General features: G+C 38.1%; 1 protein-coding gene across 1 annotated transcript in view; it reads right to left on the reverse strand.

Moving 5' to 3' along the window:
• MTMR3 (myotubularin related protein 3) overlaps positions 1–6,000 on the reverse strand; it is a 110,164-nt gene that overhangs the window by 36,680 nt on the left and 67,484 nt on the right. The window contains exon 2 of the mRNA XM_081802557.1: positions 2,017–2,069. The gene's annotated coding sequence lies outside the window, so the exon portion shown is untranslated. The remainder of the gene's footprint in view (positions 1–2,016; positions 2,070–6,000) is intronic.

Below are 6,000 nucleotides of genomic sequence, written 5' to 3' on the forward strand. Positions count from 1 at the left end.
ACAGAAAACCTGCTCCTTCCTCTGCCTCTCTCTCTGTGTCGCTCATGAATAAACAAATTTTTTTTTTTTTTAAGATTTTATTTATTTGACAGAGAGAGAGACAGCGAGAGAGGGAACACAAGCAGGGGGGAGTGGGAGAAGCAGGCCTCCTGCTGAGCAGAGAGCCCGACGTGGGGCTTGATCCCAGGACCCCAGGACCATGACCTGAGCCGAAGGCAGACGCCCAACAACTGAGCCACCCAGGCACCCCTAAATAAATAAATTTTAAAAATCTTAAAAAAAAAAGTAACACTTTAATTCATTGTTTTGCAAATATAGGTCTTAGATGACTCATCTCAAGTCAATAATGATTCTAAAATTAAAAATCAGTGAACACTTACATTATTATGCCAATGTAAAAATTAAACCTGCAGAGTCAAGTAATACATTAGGATTACATTTCCTTCTTTAAAGGTCTAATGTGGACCCACTGGGCCAAATAAAGGATAAGATTCTTATTCTAAGCATCAAAGACAAATGACTGCTCTTTTCTTAATATATGCATGAGAATTTGACAGCTAGGATCTGCAAGCTTCTCTGGGCTCCATCATCAGTACCACCCCATAGATGCAACTTCTGAGAAATCTTTACAAAAGTAAAATATCTACCTCATCTTTCAGGCACCTATAAAACAGAAATTACCCAATTTCTTTCTCAATAACTAAAACTTACACTCACAAACAATAACTCAACCAAGTAAGATACTGAGCAACTCAGACTATAAGGTCATAGAATATATATATAATTCCTTCATTATACAGAAAGAAGGAAAAAAACAGTACCCTGAATCAAGATTATAACTAATCCCTACTAAATTCGATTAAAAGTTAGATGATAATTTTCTAAATTAAACAGATGGCACAAAATCTATTCTTCCTTATTCTTACCAAACACCCACACCCACCAAAAACAAAAATCCTACTTAAAATCAAATTATAGTGAGAAGTCCTATATCCCAGGACTCTGGAAATGTCTCTGTGAACTGAAAATTCAAATATGAACATAGTTTTTGCCTTCAAGGTGTTCATAATCTTGTGGGGACAACAAACAGGTAACTAATAAGGCAGAATGTGAAAAGAGATGCAGAAACAGAACTCCATGAGGATGCAAAAGACAGAAATGGATTCTGGTCTGGGCACTCAGGGAAGGCTTTTTGGAACAACTGAGTTTTTTAATAGTTGAGAAATAGGAAAATAGGTCAATGTGACTACAGCAAAAGGTGCTCTAGGTGTATGGGGGAAATGTTTAAAGCCCACTTGTAAAGAGCCTAAAATGCCATGGTAATGAGCTTGATCCTTATTCTGGAGGCAATGTCAAGCTAAGGTTGCAGAACAAGGTATTGATGTGGATCTAAAAAGTTAAAACTAAAGCAACAACTTCTCTTTTCAATAAAATTATAGTTTCCTAAATTAAACCAATGGCAGACAAGAGGCAGTAATGACAACTAAAATAGTCATGGATACACATAAGTCTATTAAAAGAAGAACTGGGATTAATAACCACATTGGGGACAGGGTTAAATTTTTTAGTTCTTTTTTTCTACTTAAATGTCACATTAGTACCACTAAGTCTAGTAATGAGGCCTTTTTATATAGATATGTAACAAGTTAAGAAAACTCAAGGTGATTAACATTACATAATAAAATAAAATTTAAAAAAAAGAATCAAGTTTCAATTTAAAAGAATTCCATGTTGTTAAGAACTGTCTATTCTAAACAAAATATTAGGGCTACAACTCATTTAATTTCAACTTAAATACAAGTTTCCAAGTATAGCAAATTATATATGGAAAAAATAATCTGCCTTGACCCTAGTGAAAAAAAAATCATATTTAGAGATCTGACATTAAAATGAACATACAAAAGCTCATCTAAATAATTGTGTACATGGACAAACAGACCCCCCACAATTAATCTGTAAATTAGTTTCTGCTGCTCAAAACAGCACAAAGTGGGGAGAGGGGTATGACAAACTTACCAAGTGAAGTTTGTTCCAAGAAGTTTCTCTATTAGAAGGTTTCACAAGTCAATCTGCAAAAGAAAAACCAGCAGTTTTACAAATATCCTAATAATAAAGTTAAACCACTTAAATCTCCCCACAACACTTCTCTCTGTAAGTTAGAATGCCGTGACAATATATTATTTTAAAATTGTTATAATGTTGACTAGTCAACGGATTTTAGAATGTTTAATTGCCCAAAATGAGCCCAATCAGGCATCATCATGCTTTTAGAAACTACAGAACTATACAGACGGAACTTTCCAAGAAGCTACACATACTCTATTTAAGGGTTTTTCTTCGATCAATCATCATTTCTGATGGTTTCTAAGCTAAACCTTTGCCACTACAGGCACCAGTACCTTAAAAAACGAAGATCAGAGATCTAGACTTACTCTTGGGGCTTTTTTTTAAAGATTTTATTTAGTTATTTGTCAGAGAGACACAGAAAGGAGAGAGAGCACAAGCAGGGGGAGTGGGAGAGGGAGAAGCAGCCTCCCTGCTGAGTAAGGAGCCCGATGCGGGACTCGATCCCAGGACCCTGGGATCAGGACCTGAGCCGAAGGCAGACGCTTAACCGACTGAGCCACCCAGGTATCCCTACCAAGCGATCTTTTATGTGTAAGAAAAAGATCAGGGCGGAAGGAGTATGGTCTAAACACAAATAATTCTTGTCACAACTCAGCAACAATCTGACCTTTAGAGAGATAAAATACATACTCGACTTTTTTTTTTTTTTTAAAGATTTGAGAGAGCGTGCACGCACGCATGCGTGAGCAAGTGGGGGGGGGCACAGAGGGAGACAGAAAGGGAGAATCTCAAGCAGACTCCCCACTGAGCACCAACTAAGCCACCCAGGTGCCCCATAACCTGATTCCTTTGTAATGATTTCTCTCAGTATTTGCAGACAACTCATTCTTTTGGTCTGTTACATGACATGAAATCACATAAATAAACAAAACTGTATAAAACATTAAAATACTAAAATTAAGGAATCAGTCAACATAGCACATTACATCCATAACTTCCAGAAAAAAAATTTTAACTAAGAACCATAAAAAGGAGGCTAAATATGCAATGATATAGTGTTGTTTTGTTTTGTTTAAGATTTTATTTATTTGATAGAGAGAGACAGAGAGCGAGAGAGGGAACACAAGTAAAGGGAGTGGGACAGGGAGAAGCAGGCTTCCCGCTTAGCATGGAGACCGATGTGGGGCTTGATCCCAGGACCCTGGGATCATGACCTGAGCCGAAGGCAGATGCTTAATGACTGAGCTACCCAGGCAGCCCCGATAAAGTGTTTTAAACCATTTTATAAGTAGGATTTTTGTCTCCCATAACTTTTAATTTAAATTTGGTAACTTAGAGGCCATATTAACCACATACTATATGGGAAATAAAGCTATTCATAATTTACAACTTGAGATACAAACCATATTAAGTATCGAGTTTAGTCTTATTGTTTTAAAAGGTACAACACAATACAGAAGAAAAGTTGGGAGGTCTGTAAATCTGCAGGACCTTTTCCTGCTAGAGTGTAATTTTGGCTAAGCACTTGAATACTGAAATACATATTACAATTTTTTCCTTTTTAGTTATGTCAGTAGATACATTATACTATCTACGATTTTTTTTTTTAAAGATTTTATTTATTTATTTGACAGAGAGAGACACAGCGAGAGAGGGAACACAAGCAGGGGGAGTGGAGGAGGGAGAAGCAGGCTTCCCGCTGAGCAGGGAGCCCGATGCGGGGCTTGATCCCAGGACCCCGGGATCATGACCTGAGCCTAAGGCAGACGCTTAACGACTGAGCCACCCAGGCACCCCACTATCTACGTTTTTTTTAAAGATTTTATTTATTTATTTGAGAGAGAGTGAGCATGAGCAGAGGGAGATGGAGAAGCAGGTTCCCCACTGAGCAGGGAGCCCGATGCAGACCTCGATCCCAGGACCCTGGGATCATGACCTGAGCCAAAGGCAGACGCTTAACCGACTGAGCCACCCAGGTACCCACTACCTATGATTTTTACTTTAGGATAATAAAGAATCATTTGTTAAAAAGAAGAGATGCTCAGTCTCTTTGACTTAAAAAAAACAAAAAACAGATGAAATAATGTATGTGAAGACACATTTCACTTAAAAAGTATTACAAACAAGAAATGATGAAACATAGTTCAAGTGTCAGAGTACTACAATGTTCAATGACCTGCATGTGCTCAGAGTTCAGATGAGGGACAGTGCAGGGAAGCTTCACAACAGATGAAGAATTTCAACTGGGTTTTATAGAATGGGTGGGATCTAAATAAAGAAAAAAAAAGGACAGGGATAATTCAAGAGAGAATGGCTATTAATACCACAGTAGGAAGAAAGCATGACATTTTTGAGAAGTAGAAGTCAGAATATCAAGAGAGAGTTCAAGCAGAGAAGACTAGAAAGGCAGGACACAACTGTGGGCCTTCAATGCCAGGCTAAGGAGTCAGATTTAATTCAATGGCATGAAATCAAGAGCTTTATACGCAGGAAAATAATAACACAAAAGTGGTGGTGTTAAACAGCAACAAGCAGCAAGTATATTGGTCTGGAGGGGAAAACTGACTTAGGATGTTCCTCGACTAGTAGTTCAGATATGAACTGCTAACAGCCTAATATCTCAACTGTAGTGAAAATGCAGAGGAAGACATCAAAGTGAATAAAAGCATTAATTTCCTGAGCTTAGTAATTGATTAGAAATGGAGGAAAAAAAGAGGCAGAGCAAGTTGTCAAAGATAACTCCAAAATGTTAAGGCCTGCAGTGAGTGGAAAAAGGACAGTATCATTAAGAAATGAAAGGTGGGATGCCTCGCTGGCTCAGTCAGAAAAGCATGCAACTCTTGATCTCGGGGTCATGAGTTTGAGCCCCACAATGGGTATAGAGATTACTTAAAAATAAATAAGCTTAAAAAAAAAAAGAAAAGCAAAAGAAATGAAAGGTAGTTCCAAGGAAGCAATGTTAAGTAGATGTATATCCAGCAGGTGGAGGATGGAAGGATTAAATTCAAGAGACAGTTCAAGTCTAGGGGTAATAATGAATTTATTTAATTCAAGGTGCTAAATTTAATTCAAGGAAATCACTGTATCTACTATAAAAATCATTTGACATGTTTTAAATTACTTGATAATTTACTCTGTCAAACATATGAGAAGTCCGTCAATACAGAAATGTTTGTGTAAAGTTTCCACAGGGTGTAAAGTTCCAACAGACACACCAAACAACAGGCAGTTTCAACAAAAAGGTTCAGGCAGGTCTGCTTCAATGCTGGCCATGACTCTTCTTCCCAATAACCACAATCAAACAACTACTTGGTTGGAAACAAGGATGTCATTTTGTGAAACACCAACAACAACAACAAAAATTGCCCATGCCTCTTAGGACTATTTGCCAGATAAAGGCCATGCAGAGGTGAGTCTGAAAGCAGCTCTCTGGTGCCATAAGCTACCTGCCAAGGATAGCAGCAGGTATTCCATGATACAGTCATGTATACACATATCTCACAGAGTAACAGCAGTTAGGTTTGGGTGACTCTGAATATATACTGAATATATTTAAAGAAGTACCACATCAGGGCACCTGGGTGGCTCAGTTGGTTAAGCGTCTGCCTTTGGCTCAGGTCATGATCGCAGGGTCCAGGGATCAAGCCCCGCATCGGGCTCCCTGCTCAGGTGGGAGTCTGCTTATCCCTCCCTCCCTCTCTCTCTCTCTCTCTCTCTCTCTGTCCCTCCCCTGCTCCCTCTCTCTCAAATAATTTTTTTTTTTAAAAAAAACAGAAAGGATGGAAGGAAGGACCGACCATATCAGCTTCAAAAGGGAAAAGAGGCATACCAATTTGGGTCATTTATATAATAAAAGAATTCAAACTACAAAAACTAATCAGATTGAATCATTTAATGAGGAAAACTAAGAGACTCAGGCCAGGCATCTTAAAA

Source organism: Leptonychotes weddellii, chromosome 13 (genome assembly GCF_054177405.1).
Source record: "Leptonychotes weddellii isolate Sample4059 chromosome 13, ASM5417740v2, whole genome shotgun sequence".
In the NCBI taxonomy this organism is placed as follows: Eukaryota; Metazoa; Chordata; class Mammalia; order Carnivora; family Phocidae; genus Leptonychotes; species Leptonychotes weddellii.